At 37.1% G+C, this 17,243-nt stretch overlaps 1 long non-coding RNA gene and 1 pseudogene across 1 annotated transcript; both read left to right on the top strand.

Moving 5' to 3' along the window:
* The first annotated feature begins 1,604 nt into the window (after positions 1–1,604).
* LOC103419430 (aspartic proteinase-like) lies at positions 1,605–4,721 on the top strand (annotated as a pseudogene).
* A 5,014-nt stretch (positions 4,722–9,735) lies between these two features.
* Positions 9,736–11,108, top strand: LOC114824581 (uncharacterized). Its single transcript, XR_003772867.2, has 2 exons — positions 9,736–10,644; positions 10,714–11,108. It is a non-coding gene; the product is annotated as an uncharacterized lncRNA (long non-coding RNA).
* The last annotated feature ends 6,135 nt before the right edge of the window (positions 11,109–17,243 follow it).

The following is a 17,243-nucleotide window of genomic DNA, read 5'->3' as shown; positions in this document are numbered from 1 at the left end:
GTGCCCTCCCCGTGCCCTCTTGTTTTGTGTGGTCACGGTTAAGCCACGTCAACATTTTATATTACTATTTCTTTTTGTTTTATTATTTTTATAAAAATATAATATAAAATATTGACGTGACTTAACCGTGACCATACAAAACAGAAGGGTACGGGAGGCACCACAATTAGAGGGCAGACAATCAAAGTCCATAATTCTATGCGTGTTTCGGTCAATTGAGAAAATAGAGGACCGCAGTAAATGTACTTTCTACCTTTTTTTTTCTCTGGTCTTATCAACCATCCAAAATTGCTTCCTTAGCTGCAGTTTGAATCCTCCAAGATTCTCCACTAGGATCACCTCCTACTATAAATACACACCACCTTCTTAATAGTCACAACAAACCAAAGTGAGCATTAAGAACTTTCTTCATCTCACTTAAACCTTTGTGTTTAATTATCTTTTCGTGTCGAAAAAGAGTTACGGCAGACAACAGGCAGAAGAAATCCTCCTTCTCATGCTTCAGCATGTTCAAATGGGGGAGGCCACGCGATTGCAGATGGGACGACATGATGGAGGATTCCTACATGAGTGCAAGGAGGGTTCGGCAGAGGGAGGAGGACAGAGGCCGGTTCGTGGCTGATCCCGGGATTGACAAGAAAGCTGCTGCTTACATAAACAGAATGCACAAGAAATTTGAATTAGAAACTGTGAAGCCAGATGGAAAGGCCTAATAAGAAAGGAAAACCATGGATGCCTGCATTACTTTTACTTAATGTACTATATGGTGTTTGTACTTATTTGTAAATCACTATAATAAATGTAGTATCTGTTTCTGTTATGCATTTTCTGTTATCTTAAGTTACAGATTTTTTACTACCATTCTGCCTATCTTTTTCATTCTTCTATCTTGGTTTTCAAAATCAATTAATTTATGTACAAAACTAATGGATATTGCCATAAACTTAATTATAAGCAGCATGAAGCTAGCGGAAGTTGTCAATGCTAATCATCGTCGAAGTTTTCTAGTGTATTTTGTTGGAATCCCACATAGGTAGGTGAAAAGAAAATAATGGGGTTTAAATACGATTACTCCACACTAACTAATATCGAGGCATTTTGTGATAAAACCCCACATCTGATGGATCCGGCAGGTGGTAAAGTTAGGGACAATATCGATGTTGTTAGAGTGGGTCCCATAGACCCACTGATAAAAAAAAATCCAACATGGTATCAGAGTCAAGGTTCAGGCGCCCTCTTAACGTAGAGTAAACCTCTAAGTTTTAATTGCCAATGAATCTTCACGTGTTAACCACTAAATGGAAAACCTCCGGTAACTTCAAGTTTTGCAGGACTTGATCCAAGGGGTGGGCAAACGGGTCTACGACTCGCAGGGCGAGACGAGTCCACCCGATTCGAGGTGGGTACGGGGCGGGTAAAGATTTTGTAAACTCAAAATGGGGCGGGGTGGGCCGAGTCCATATAATTGGCGGGGGCGAGACGGGTCTTCTATCTCTGAAAAAAGGGCCCCCGGCCCGGACCGTTTCCACTCTCCATCATATGGGATATCCACCGTTCCATTTCTAAACATTAAACATATCGACTCTCTCGGTCTCACCGCTCTCGAATTCCCAAGCCGAGACTCTCCCTTCTCTCAAATTTCGAAATCGAGCAAGTCTCTCTCTCCCGACTCCTGAATCACCTACTCGACGGCCTCACGAAGAAGGAGATCGGCGTCCTCGCCGACTGGGACAAAAAGTTCGAAGCTTACTGAGTCGACGACAACACCGAGACCATCACCGATTCACCATCGTCAGCCATCACCGTTGTCGCGACCAGCTCTACGCCACAGTTCTCTGAGTCTCTCCCACACCTGAATCACCTACTCGACGACATCGAAGAACTCAGGTCCCAGACCATCACCGATTCACCATAGTCACCCTCACCGCTATCGAGGACACTGTCATCATCCTGCTAAACTTTATGTAATTTGTTGGTTAGGATTATTTTTGTTTATGTGAATTTCTAATATAAGGATTTAGAGTTTTTGAATTAGAATTTCCGTGAGTTTCTAGTAGATTCTGGAATGCAGATACTGAATATTAATCCTTGCGAGTTCTGGGTTTTTTTTGTTGCTGTTTTTGTGCTGATTGCTGTTTCTTTTCAATTTTGATGTTTTGATCATTGTTTGGTTGGTTTTATCTGTGTGCATGATCAAAGGGGTTTGATTTGTTGTTTTTTGCATCTGGGTTTGCTTTGATTTGTTGCTTGCTACTGTGCAGCCTCTGTGCTGAGGAAGACGACCTCAACGAGGTCGTCCCTTCCGTGGCTGACAAAAAGAAAAATGCCTCTTTCGGGCCGTTTCAAACGAGCCTCTTGATGATCCTAACTGTGTTGATGGATATGGTGATTGATTCATTAAGATGCACTGATTTTGGCCTTCTGCAACATCTTACTAATTTGTAATTTTTTTTTTCTACAGGAAGTCTGTAGACATGCGGCACAAACATCTCTTGGTGGCTCTCTACTTATGGGCCTTAATCTCTTCACTTCTTCCTGCTTCCTCCAATGGCCTAGTCAGAATTGGTCTGAAGAAGCGACCGTTGGATCTTCAAACCATCAAAGCTGGGACTGCAAGGGAGGGAAAGCCTCGGGATTTGGGTAGTTCAGATGAAGATATCGTACCTCTGAAGAATTACTTGGATGCTCAACACTATGGGGTGATTGGAATTGGCTCACCTCCTCAGAACTTCACTGTCATATTTGACACTGGAAGCTCCAATCTTTGGGTTCCTTCTTCAAAATGTTACTTCTCTGTAAGTTGTGCTTACTTTTAGCTTGTCATTTTCCATAATTTAGTTTGCAGAAAATCACGTATTGTTTCATAATTTCGTGCAGCTTGCGTGCTATTTCCACACTCGGTACAAGTCAAGCAAGTCCAGCACACATACCGCAATTGGTAAGCATGGTATCAGTTTAAAGTTGTTTCCTTTTGTGAAATGCAAGATCAGATTGTAATGGTTGCCTTGTGGTTCAGGGACGTCTGCTTCAATAACATATGGAAGCGGATCAATTTCTGGTTTCTTCAGTCAAGATAATGTTGAAGTTGGAGACCTTGTTGTAAAAAATAAAGTGAGTTTTTGCTTTTGTTTTGTTCTTGGTTTTCACTTTCAGATTCGGTTTCTATCGTGCCTAAGCTGCAATGATTGTAACCATTATTTACTGACTTTGTACATGCAGGATTTCATTGAGGCCACAAAAGAAGGCAGTCTCACATTCGTTATAGCAAAGTTTGATGGACTTCTTGGCCTTGGATTCCAAGAAATTTCTGTTGGGAATGCTACACCAGTGTGGTAATTTAATGTTTTCCCTCAGAATAAATCTTAATTTGTAGATTTTATTCTCTCGAAAATCTCCAGTGGCGCTGATTATAGTTGATTGATCTTAATATTACCGGCAAACCATGCCAGAACAAGGTCTTTTGAACGATGATGTCTTCTCGTTCTGGCTTAACCGAGACACAACTTCAGATGTAGGAGGTGAACTTGTTTTCAATGGAGTGGACTCAAATCATTACAAAGGGAAGCATACCTATGTTTCAGTTACTAAAAAGGGTTAATGGCAGGTGACTAAAATTATGTTTTTAAACTCTGTACATCTTATTTTGTTATATATTCTTATAGTTAGAAATCTGAAAAGCAAACATCTTCGTTTTCAGTTCGAAATGGGTGATCTTACAATCGGTAGTCAGTAGCACCGTGTTTTGTACCTTGTTTGATTGTAGAAAATTCCTATCTATTAGTTTTAGAGGAGAAACTTAACGGTATTTTTCTTGTCGTTGATTGTTCTTGTTTTCCGATTTTAGGTGTATGTGAGGGGGGTTGTGCTGCTATTGTGGATTCAGGAACGTCCTTGCTCACCGGCCCAACAGTATGTGCTTCCATCTTTGTCTACTATAGTTTAATGTTCGAAAATGGTCGAGGCTTGATTTTATATTTGCTACTTTTGTTTTCCAGACTGTTGTGACAGTACTTAAACATGCTATTGGAGTGAAGGAGTAGTGAGTGCAGAATGTAAGGCATTCGTGTCTCAGTACGGAGACCTGATATGGGATCTTCTGATCTCAGGGGTAAGCTTTTTATCCTTCTTGTGATATAAGGTTTAAGGATTACCAGAGGTCGGATTTAAGGATCATGCCATAGTCTTCAATCCGCAGGCACATCCTGGCCAAGTTTGTAAGCAGCTTGGTTTATGTGTTTTCAATGGGGCTCAGTATGTTAGGTTAGTATACTCTTCATAGTTCAAATTATCTCTTTGTTTTCTATGTTTTGCAATAAGCTTCTGATCCGTCAGCCATACTTGCACCATAAAACTATGTTATGCAATTTTTACAGCATATTTTTAGGGAAAAGGCTTTTTCTTGGTTAAGTGCACCAGAAAAGCCGAAACTTGTTATATCAACAGGGTTTGGATGAAGGATTTTGACAGGAAACCCTTCATCCGGATTTTGGGCAGCACCAGGATTGAAACAATACATCTTTTAATGCATCTTTTAATGGTGAAACTGAATTTTGGGCAGCACCGGGATTGAAACAGTGGTTGAGAAGGAAAGCAAGGAGGGATCAGCTGTCGGCGACAGTGCTTTGTGCACAGCTTGTGAGATGGCTGTTGTCTGGGCTCAGAATCAGCTGAAACAGAAAGGAACAAAAGAGAAAGTACTTAGCTACATTAGTGAGGTATGAATTGCTAAGAAGCCAAAATTTGGAATAAATTTGCGAGTTGTAGAACTTGTAATGAGTTTTGGTTTCGGTGTCAATTGTAACAGTTTTGTGAGAGCCTCCCAAGTCCAGCAGGAGGATCAATAGTCGAGTGCAATAGCCTTTCAAGCATGCCAAACGTTACCTTCACCTGCAGGATTCTCGGAGATGTATTCATGGGGGCGTACCACACGGTGTTCGACATCGGAGACCTACAAGTTGGATTTGCCGAAGCTGCCTAACAGCCGTACCGTTCTGGTTCTGTGTATCTTGTTAGCTTCAGAAACTCATAAGATGGAGATTTGTATCAGATCAAAATATTGTCATCACGTAATCCGACTCTGATGCTTTAGTAACTTAATAATGTATAAATGGATTTTGTCTGATATTTCGTTTTCTATTTTCGTAAATCCATTTTTCGCTTTGATTCATTTGAAAAAAATAAGACAATAAGCAATCGTTATTTGTAAGTCACTATAATAAAAGAAAAACTAATAAAAATGACTTGAAAACTTTGAGTTTTAACGATAAGGACAAAATAAAGGGTAAAGTGAATAGTATTAGAATTGACTTTTTAATGTAAAAATGTGGTTTTTAGTTAAAGTGAACAGTATCATGAGCTTTTTGTTAAAATTCTCTAATAATAAATGTAGCATCTATTTCAAGAATATGGTAAATATAAATAATTTCGAATAGTTCAAATGATAATTAAGTAAAAAACCCCAAATTAGTAAAAAAAGGCCTTGCTGAACCAGAAAAGTGAGCAATTAGTTAATAAATCAAAACACTAGTAGATATGAACAATTCAATTAGGCAGAGAGAACCAGGATTGAAGCAGAAAGTGTGAATTTCTGGCGAATGGAAGAACCGAAGATGCTCCGGATTCTAACCTTCTCTGTTTTCTGACCCTCTTCGACTGGTTTAACACACAAGTAATCATGATAACTGAAATTGGGGGTTCAATAGCCCAAGTACAAATGGGTCAACCCAATGGGCCGAACCGTCTGTTGATTTGGTGGGTTTTAGTGAGAGACCACGCAGCCCAATTGACTTTGGTGACGTTGCTCGTTTGGTGTCTATCATTGAATTTGAACGAGTATCTAAGTTTAATTTCAAAGGTGTAACTTATCTTTTTGAATGATTAATCCATCTTGGATAATACTTGAATTTCATTTTGGGAGATGAGCTCATTACTCCATTTCAAATAACGTATTTTGATTGTACAAATTTTATAATCAGAACTATTTAATTTCTTAATTTTTATTTGAAGATCGTTCCTAAAAAAATTCATTTCAATTGGAGATGATTTAGTCATTCAAATCTATAAAACAAATTGACAATTCATGTACCAAGTAACATTTTCATGATTAAAGGATCTCCAATTTGGATGATTTTTTGTAGGAATGATATTTGAATAAAGATTAATAAATTGAACGGTTCGATCGTGATCTTATTCGGTCAAGATACGTTATTCACAAATGGAGATATGTGCATCCCCCACATAGGGTGGATGCAAATGGGGATAAGTGCATCACTCACAAGATTAATAAATTAAACGGTGCCAATCCTACATGCCAAACGATGACCCATGCTTTTATAATAGAACTGAAATGGATAACTATTAAATTTAGGTATATTAAAAGGTAGAGGTGAACGCTTTATCATTTTTTTTTTGGAATTAGAGTATGATTAGAATGGATGTATTTCCTTTATAAGTGACACACCCCGACCTAGATCGAGGCATGCTGGCTGTCTTGTGAGGGTGACGTAGCCATGTGCATAGTGCGGAAAGACATTGATAAAACGAAATGTGAATAAGATTTAAGTGTGAATACACACAATCAGAGTATAGGTAGCCTAAGTGCAGTCCAACATGACAAATACTAATTATACAACACCTAAAGGTGGTCCTACATTAGTGATAATCTGTCAGAGCTGCCGTGACTTCCTCGTAAGCCACCAACAAGCACTCCTAACTAGAACCTGGAAGGGCGCAAAACAGAAGGTGTGAGTGGGCAAAAACAAAGCTTTTTAAAACCATTTCACTTATCAAAAGTAGTAACCCCTCGCTGTAAAACCTGTATAATTCCCAGAAAATAGCATACAAGTTTATATCTCAAAACCAAATTCGAAATAACAATTCCACAAATATACCATGTCAAATCTCAGCAAGAAATAAGTAAGCCAGGTGAAATTGACCAATATGAAATGGTATGCCAGCCGGAGTCACCTAACGCGACCTGTACGACTGGATCTATAATTCATCAACTAGTTCTCTGCACACAAGTCGGAACCACCTAAAGTGGTCTGTACGACAGGCTGAGTGTAAATAAATACGCTTAAGTGCTACGGTCACGTAAAGGCTGTGCAAAGTATCGCAAGTCACCTACGAGTCGGAACCACCTAAAGTGGTCTGTACGACAGGCTAGCACCTGCTTTTGATCCAAGCTGAGCGTGTGGTGCGGGGGGTGAACGATCACGTGAAGGCTAGGTCCTGTCCTCGGGCGGAGCACTAACACCGGGGTGCAGGATAATAAGCTCGAAATATATCTCATCACTATTATACTCACTACCATCACTACTATCAATATACTCATCTGAAGCTTACTTGAGCGTCCGCAGTATCGAGCAACAATATATATAACCATACTAATGCACAATTAACATAGAGAGCATTTGACATGGTATTTCAAAATATCAAACCATTTAATTAAGTTTTCTGGGAAAAATACCTAGTGTGTGTGTGTGTATATATATATATATACTGAAAACCAAAAGCCCACTAATTGATATATAGAAGGGTCGTAGCCCCCGAGTCTCGCTTGACTGCGTTCTTCCTCAAGATAAGTCTCACCTATATGCGAAACAACTATATAAACGTTATTTTAAAGCACATAACCAAAACTAGATAATAACTTCTCATACATTACCCAATTGGGGTGTTTGAATATACCAACGTGATCTACTCAACCCCACGAACATCCCCATATTTTAAAAAAAAAATTTCGATCACTCACGCGCCGGCCAAGGCACAACCACACGCACGGCCCCTCGCCTGGCACTGTGGACGGAATCTGTAACGCCGTTAGGGAATATTCATTTAATTAATGGAATATACCGTCAAATATACCTGACGCCATTAGGAATATTCCGTCAAAGTTGACAGAATATTTGTCTTCTTTTCCGGTGAGTCACCGGATTCCGTCGTCGTCGTTGGAAACTGGGAAACCTTCAAACCATCATTTCTCACTCATTTAGCACCAAAATCCATGAAATTTATATCAAAATGAAGCTTAGGACTAAAGGAACACTTCCTTACCACTTTTATGCCCTAAAACTCACGGAATCTCGCCGGAAAAATCTTGATAATCCGACCACCTCTGCAACTAGCCAAAATTAAGCTTCCTGACGTCCAAAACCTTTCAAAATCCTTCCCTAAGCTTCGTGAAACAGTCCTAAGGCTCACTAGAACCTTAAAATTCAACGAAACCTCCGCGATCATGACGAAGCCATTGTGCACCACATCGGGGTTTCTTGGTTCACGAGTTCCGGACGTCGTCACTTCCAACCAAGAGTATGGATGAGTTCCTGAGCTCGCAAGGAGTACGAAAGTCACCTTCACAGCCTCCATCCGTGACTGAAATGGTTGGTTTGGAAGTTGTCCGTACAATTGTACGGAAAATGGATGAAATCCGAGAGGGAAGAGAGAGAGAGTCAACATGAGAGTGGGGGTGTGTGAGTGTGGTCCAGTTTGGGCTACCAACCAACAAACAAAAGCTTACTTCCAATTGGGTCCAAAATATTAGGGATAAAATGGATTCGCCCTAATCCTTGGCCTATTTACACACCACCACCAAACGTTCAAGGGCAATATAGACATTTCACACTATCGAAAATATATTTCAGGACGGGCTGTCACAATAAGTAACTCATCTTGTACCTTCAAGTTGAACATAAGTTTTTCATTTCTTCCTTCAACATACGACCCGTTCCCATCCAAATTTAGAGACCAAACATGGCGCAAAATTAAATTATTCCCAAACTGAAGGACCAATAAACAAAGGTTGAGTGCTTTCATAATTTTGTGAAATTGAACCAAAAACCATATCTAAGAATCTTGTGAAGATAATCAAATAATAAGAAACCCCAAACTAATATATCAAAAAATGGGAGAAAAGTCGTCACTTAACTACCAAATAAAAACATTAGCACATTAGAAATAGAAAGCATACAATTAGGCATTAAAAGTAGTCGACTAAACCAGAAGTTGCTCGAGAAAACTTAGATGCAACCGGAATACCTGCTCTATTTCTGACTTTTTTGGAGTAGTCTAACAAGCAAGTAGTAAGAAGTTTCTAGCGTATATACATATACATATACATATATGTCCTGCCTAACTTCTGTGTGGCACTCATATATTTGCCAAATCCACTATTTTGTTTGCTTAATCAAGAATTAACGTGTGAACATTACTTAACAATTTGGCACTTTGAAAATGAAGCATCATTCTCTGCACATAAAGAACTAAGATTTTTGTCAACTTTAACTAATCAATGAGATTACAACTTGCAAATAAACCATCAATATTTTAATGACATGAAAAGCATGCTAGGGGTTGTGGTGCCTACAATTATTTGGAATCTAAGTCAGTTCCATGAATAGGGGTTGTGGTTTCTTCCGCACAAATTGTTGTACATGGTACATGCTTTAATTTTGTCCTCAAATCGCATTTTACTTTAGAATAGTTTTTTTCAAAGAAAAACTAATGAACATAACTTGAAAACTTTGAGTTTTAACGATAATGACAAAATAAAGGGTAAAGTGAATAGTATCATGATTGTTTTTTTAGCGTAAAAATGTGATTTTTCGTTAAAATAAACAGTACTGAAAACTTTTCGTTAAAGTTTCCCTTTTTCAAGGACTGCTGCAACATGCAAATGTAGCTAGGCATAGGGTATTTTCTGTACGCTAATCCGAAGCTAATCAAATAAAACTATAAATCTATCACAGAAAAGTAGATCACATCCCAAAAACGGGTCAGATTTGGCTGATCATCATTGCTAATTAAATGATTTGGAAGATGAAAAGAGTGGAAAGGTTAACAATGAACTTCAGGAGGAATATCACTATTTAAAAGATTTATCTGTAAATTTTAATACAATCTTCATAGTAGTAAATTTTTTTTTTTAATTCTTATGGGGAAGATAATTTAAACTCGAGTGAATAAGGAAGCTAATACATCCCGCTCTAGCTACATCGGCAGTTTCCATGGCAGTTCTTCGAAAAATAAAGCGACAATAATTGTATGAGTCTGCTTTGGTCAATTGAGAAAGACAATGATTCTATGAGTCCGTTTTGGTCAATTGAGAAAGTAGAGGACCATAGAAAATGTACTTTCAACCTTTTTTTTTTCTCTGGTCTTATTTGTGATCTCGACCATCCAAAATTACTTCCTTAGCAGCAGTTTGAATCCTCCAAGATTCTCCACTGGGATCACCTCCTACCATAAATACACAAACACCTTCTTAATAGTAGTACATCCCGCTCTAGTAGTACTTCTTCTTTTTTCTTCTTGTGGGGGAAGAGAATTTAAACTCGAGTGCATAAGGAAGCTAGCACATCCCGCTCTAGCAACATATGCAATTTCCATGGCAATTCTTCGAAAATTGTATGAGTCTGCTTTTGGTCAAATGAGAGACAATAATTCTACGAGTGTTTTGGTCAATTGAGAAAGTAGAGGACCATAGAAAATGTACTTTCAACCTTTTTTTTCCTCTGGTCTTATTTGTGATCGCGACCATCCAAAATTACTTCCTTAGCTGCAGTTTGAATCCTCCAAGATTCTCCACTAGGATCACCTCCTACCATAAATACACAAACACCTTCTTAATAGTCACAACAAACCAAAGTGAGTACTAAGAACTTTCTTCATCTCACTTAAACCTTTGTGTTTAATTATCTTTTCGCGTTATGGCAGGCAACAGGCAGAAGAAATCCTCCTTCTCATTCTTCAGCATGTTCAAATCGAGGAGGCCACGCAATAGCGGAGGGGACGACATGGCGGAGGATTCCTACACGAGTGCAAGGAGGGTTTGGCCGAGCGAGGAGGACAGAGGCCGGTTCGTGGCTGAGCCCGGGATTGACAACAAAGCTGCTGCTTTCATAGACAGAATCCACAAGAACATTGTCTCAGAATATGAGTGCCAAACCTTAACTGTGAACCCAGATGGAAAGGCCTAATAAGAAAGGAAAACCATGGATGCCTGCATTACTTTTACTTAATGTACTATATTGTGTTATTTTATTCAAACAATAAGTTCGTATTTATTTGTAAATCACTATAATAAATGTAGTATCTGTTTCTGTTATGCATTTTCTGTTATCTTAAGTCACAGTTTTTTACTACCATTCTGTCTTTTTCATTCTTCCATTTTGGTTTTCAAAATCAATTTAAGTAGAAAACTAATGGATATTGCCATAAACTTAATTATAAGCAGCATGAAGCTAGCGGAAGTTGTCAGTGCTAATCAGCGTCGAAGTTTTCTGGTGTATTTTTTTTAGGAAAAAATAAAAAACTGACGGTTTAGGTACCAAGTAACATATTCATGATTAAAGGATCTCCAATACGAATGATTTTTTGTAGAAGTGATATGTGAATGAAGATTAATAAATTAAATGGTTCAATCGTGATTTTATTCGGTCAAAATACATTATTCGCAAATGGAGATTTGTGCATCCCCCCATGGGATGAATGCAAATGGGGATAAGTGCACCCCTCACAAGATTAATAAATTAAATGATTCCAATCCTACATACCAAACGATACCCTAGCCTTTTATAATTAAATTGAAATGGATAACCTATTAAATTTAGGTACATCAAAAGGTAGAGGTGAACGCTTTTTCATTTTTTCGGAATTAGAGTTGGATTAGAATGGATGTATTTCCTCTATAAATAACTCATCTTCTACCTTCAAGTTGGACATACGTTTTTCGTTTCTTCCATCAACATACAACCCGTTCCCATCCAAATTTAGAGACCAAACAAGGTGCAAAATTAAATTATTCCCAAACTGAAGGACCAATAAACAGAGGTTGAGTGCTTTCATAATTTTGTGAAATTGAACCAAAAACCATATCTAAGAATCGTGAAGATAATCAAATATTAAGAAGCCCCAAACTAATATAAAAAAAGGGGATAAAAGTTGTCACTTAACTAACAAATCAAAACACTAGCACATTAGAAATAGAAAGCATTCAATTAGGCATTAGAAGTACTCGACTAAACTAGAAATTGCTCGAGAAACTTAGGTGCAACCGGGATACCTACTCTATTTCTGACTTTCTTGGAGTAGTCTAACAAGCAATAAGAAGTTTCTAGTGTGTGTATATATATATATCCTGCCTAACTTCTTTGCTGGCACTCATATATTTGCCAAATCCACTATTTCGTTTGCTTAATCAAGAATTAACGTGTGAACAATCACTTAACAATTTTGCACTTTGAAAATGAAGCAGCATTCTCTGCGCATAAAGAACTAAGATTTTTATTAACTTTAACTAATCAATGGGATTACAGCTTGCAAAGAAACCATCAATATTTTAACGACTTGAAAAGCATGGTAGAGAGAAGTTGCAGGGAATAAGTTGGTGGACCATGCCAAACCTTGGTTTTTACAAGTAAGAGTTTTCAGATACCTTAAAGCTGGATAGCTTGCGTGCTATGCTACAAAACAAGAAACTTCTGCGCACAACACTGTCGCCATTCATCTTTAACTGCAAATCGAAACAAATCACAAGTTGACACAAATACTGAAATGGTTTATAAAACCAGCAAAAGAAAAGGTTTTTATATGTGGTCGGACTATGATTTGTCTGTACGAAGAAAAGAAGGAAAGGAGGGGATGCCGAACTTTAATTATCAATGCATGAACCAAAGCTATCTTTCTAAAGAAGGGGGAACTTTTTACTATTATATATACCTTCTGCATTCTTGAATATCTTATGAAGTTTCCAGTATTTCTTATTCCTTGAAGTTAATGAAGGCCAAATAATTTTCTTAAACAAAACCCCATTAAATATGCCAATTTTACTGATCAACACACGCTTAATCTTAATCTAAACAAGCTTTAGATCACGAGGGATGACTCGTTCTGGTGATAGAATCATATGCATAGTATCTGTTAATTAAATACGTAGTAAAATGTATGCTAATCCGGAGCTAATCAAATAAAACTATACATCTCTCAAGAAAAATAGGTCACATCCCAAAAACAGGTCAGATTTGGCTGATCATCACTGCTAATTAAATGATTTGGAAGATGAAGAAAGTGGAAAGGTTAACAATGAACTTTAGGTGGAATATCACTATTTAAAGGATTTATCTGTAAATTTTAATGCAATCTTCATAGTAGTACTTCTTTTTTCTTCTTGTGGGGGAAGAGAATTTAAACTCGAGTGCATAAGGAAGCTAGCACATCCCGCTCTAGCAACATATGCAATTTCCATGGCAATTCTTCGAAAATTGTATGAGTCTGCTTTTGGTCAAATGAGAGACAATAATTCTATGAGTGTTTTGGTCAATTGAGAAAGTAGAGGACCATAGAAAATGTACTTTCAACCTTTTGTTTTCTCTGGTCTTATTTGTGATCTCAACCATCCAAAATTACTTCCTTAGCTGCAGTTTGAATCCTCCAAGATTCTCCACTAGGATCACCTCCTACTATAAATACACACCACCTTCTTAATAGTCACAACAAACCAAAGTGAGTATTAAGAACTTTCTTCATCTCACTTAAACCTTTGTGTTTAATTATCTTTTCGCGTCGAAAAAGAGTTATGGCAGGCAACAGGCAGAAGAAATCCTCCTTCTCATTCTTCAACATGTTCAAATCGAGGAGGCCACACAATCGCAGAGGGGACGACATGGCGGAGGATTCCTACATGAATGCAAGGAGGGTTTGGCCGAGCGAGGAGGACAGAGGCCGGTTCGTGGCTGAGCCCGGGATTGACAACAAAGCTGCTGCTTTCATAGACAGAATCCACAAGAACATTGTCTCAGAATATGAGTGCCAAACCTTAACTGTGAACCCTGATGGAAAGGCCTAATAAGAAAGGAAAACCATGGATGCCTGCATTACTTAATGTACTATATTGTGATATTTTATTCAAACAAGCTTGTATTTATTTGTAAATCACTATAATAAATGTCGTATCTGTTTCTGTTATGCATTTTCTGTTATCTTAAGTCACAGAGTTTTTTACTACCATTCTGTCTTTTTCATTCTTCTATTTTGGTTTTCAAAATCAATTTAAATAGAAAACTAATGGATATTGCCATAAACTTAATTATAAGCAGCATGAAGCTAGTGGAAGTTGTCAATGCAGCGTCGAAGTTTACTGGTGTATTTTTTCAATAAAAAAAAAAAAACATGGTAGAAGAGAGAAACTAATCAGAAGTTTCAGCATGACAGTCACTACCGGAAGCACTTGTTCTCATGAGCACTTTTACCAAAAGTTATTTTAGTAGACATCAAAGTGCTTCATGGAAAAGTGCACATCTATGACCATGAAACAATGTTAGTTTTTCTGCCAAATGTAAGTGTTTTTGGCTGTCATAAAACGTTTTTAGCACTTCCAGAAGCAGTCTTAGATATACCCTAGAATATTGTACGATTTCGTACCACCAGATATAGAATTTTATAAATTACTTTCATCATCTTCTCTATGTTTGCAATCAACCATTCCTGGTTAAAAGAAAAATTCAGGTTGCTTTTGATTAGCAATATGCAGCAATTCAATAGCAGTCTTTGTGTGGTTTCTTCAGGTTTTTAAAGATAATGTTCATGATTTAATTGTATAATCGAAAATTGGAAATTTAAGAAAATTTAAAGAGCACATAGAATCCTTTAGATTTTAACCTTCAACATAATTTACATAATATTCTTGCAGGCAAATTTTCAATAGATTTCTGATAAAGCAGCTGTTTCATCAAGTTCTTTTATATTTTTGGCCTATATATTGCTTTAAAAAATTATTGTGTACAAGGAGCGTATGTAAGTTGTCTAAAGATACAAGACCGAACTCTAGCTTCGTAATTCAAGCAATTTACTCAGTTACTTTTCTTGCAAGATACTGGTTGAAAGTTAAAGTGCCTACAATTATTTGGAATTTAAGTCAGTTTCACAAATAGGGGTTGTGGTTTCTTCCGCACAAATTGTTGTACATGGTACATGATTTAATTTTGTCCTCAAATAGCATCTTACTTAAGATAGTTTTTTTAAAAGGCTGCTGCAACATGCAAATGTAGCTAGGCATAGGGGTTTTTCCACAGACAATAAGTACAGCTAGCAGAAACAAAAGCAATGGTAGAGAAAAAAATACCAGACCAACCCTCCAAAGTAGGAGGAGACACATAATTAAGATCAATATGAACCAGAAACAAAGCATATTATATATGCATATTGTGTGTCACATAACAAAATCTTCACTCCAGCCCGTGGCATTGAACCGAGACTCAAATCATGGCTAATCAAACAACTAGAGCAACTTGTTTTCAAAACATTCTTCACTAATGCTATTGGTTGTTTTGGTGTTTACAATCATGGAATTACACTTTTGATCAACCAATCTAAGGTCTCGTGTTAAAGTAAGCGGAGATTGTACTAATTTTCGTTAATCTGGCTGTTGTTTCGGTGTCTACAAGTATGCACGTTGTGTGTCACATAATACCATCTTTACCTTAAACCCTGAATCTTTAGTTCTTTACCCCTGTATTGAATCATAACTTGAATCAGCTAATCAAACAACTGGAGCAGCTTTTCAACATTCTTCACTAATTTGACTGCTAATTAAATGCTATGAAGTTGGTTACAGGCTTGGTGAACTAATGTAAGATCTCATATTAAAGTAAGCGGAGGTTGTACAAATTTACATTCATTAATTCGCTGTTGGTTCAGATGGGTAACTTTTCGTTCATGAAGTTCTCAGTCAGTTGCTGCTGGTTTCTGAATGTACTAATTTAGCAGTATTCGAAGGGATTATTTCTTCCTCTAGTATGTCTCATATTTAAGAAAGAGTAATGTATTAAATTTTTTAAACCAAATTTGCAAACTAAATGATGTGGTTGTAGATAATTAGATTATTAATTAAGTGTCGATTCACGTGCTTGTTTCTTATTGGTGACACATTATTTGGTTCAAAAAATTTGGTCTCTCTAGCATTACTCTTAAGTAATTAAGTAGAGATTGTACTGATTTTTGTTCATTAGTTGTTGGTTTGGATTTCTAATTTTTCGTTTCATTAGTTCATTAAGGTCTCAGTCATTCGTTGTCAGTTTTGATTTCAGTCATCCTTTGTATTCCACTTTTTTTTTTTTAAATTTTTTTTAATTTTTTTATCGATTTCTGAATGGCTCCGCCTCCATTAACGTACACATTCAAGACATAAAAACAAAGTGAGACAAGTCACTAGTGATTCCAGCCTAAAGTTGATGGTGCAGTGAGAGTTGGATTTCAGTTCATTAAGGTCTCAGTCATTCTTGTCGGTCTTGATTTCAGTCATCCTTTGTTTCCACTTTTTTTTTTTTTATCGAATTCTGGATGGCTCCGCCTCCATTAACGTACACATAAAAACAATGTGAGACACGTCACTAGTGATTCCAGCCTAAAGTTGTTGGTGCAGTGAGAGTTGGATGCACTTCTGTATAGCTGTATTGAACCGTGATCTTTCTAAACCTATATAAGTTTCACTTTTATAAGATCCCTGGTGAGTACCTTTTGATGGTTCATATAAATCGAATAATTGATTGTCTAGGGTTAACCCTTCAAAGTTCCACATAGAATAAGAGCCTTCTTTACATTTTTCAAAGCACATTCCAGAGAACAATTTCAGATTCTTACACCATAAAATACAACTACACTGTGGAAAAAAATATCTCACTTGCCATTTGAGGAATTTTAATTTCATATAGCCCTCTCCTTTAAGCTGTAACAAAAGATATTTGGATAATTTCTAGGTAACGAGATGAATGTAAAAATGATTATCATCGTGTTTAAACTATCTACATATCTTGATGAGTGATCATTACTAGGATGTTTAGACAAAAAAATTTGATGTAATTTTTGTTGGAACATCACCCTGGAATTGAATAGGGCTTCTTATGATTGATAATTGTAAACTCACTTAAGGCAAACATCACGCTCTTAAGGGTTGCATGGTTTTTTAAAAGTTTCTCACACAACTTAATGAGTCTTCCATGTTTATATTTGATCTGAACATCATAGACATATTGCATATTAGATGTACATTCTAACTTGAACATACCAAGGGGAATATGCATTACGAAAATCTAACATTCAAAGTTTGCATGTGTAATTCATAAATAATTTGTAGAACTACATAGGATTGTAGATGGTGACGGCTAAACCCGAGTGCCTTTTACATTTGATTTTCTAAAACATTTGTTTTCTTATTGCCGATTTCAATCCTTGTTAGTTTAGTTGTTTTT

Source organism: Malus domestica, chromosome 04 (assembly GCF_042453785.1).
Source record: "Malus domestica chromosome 04, GDT2T_hap1".
Taxonomy (NCBI): Eukaryota; Viridiplantae; Streptophyta; class Magnoliopsida; order Rosales; family Rosaceae; genus Malus; species Malus domestica.
This window is presented reverse-complemented; position numbering and strand designations above follow the sequence as displayed.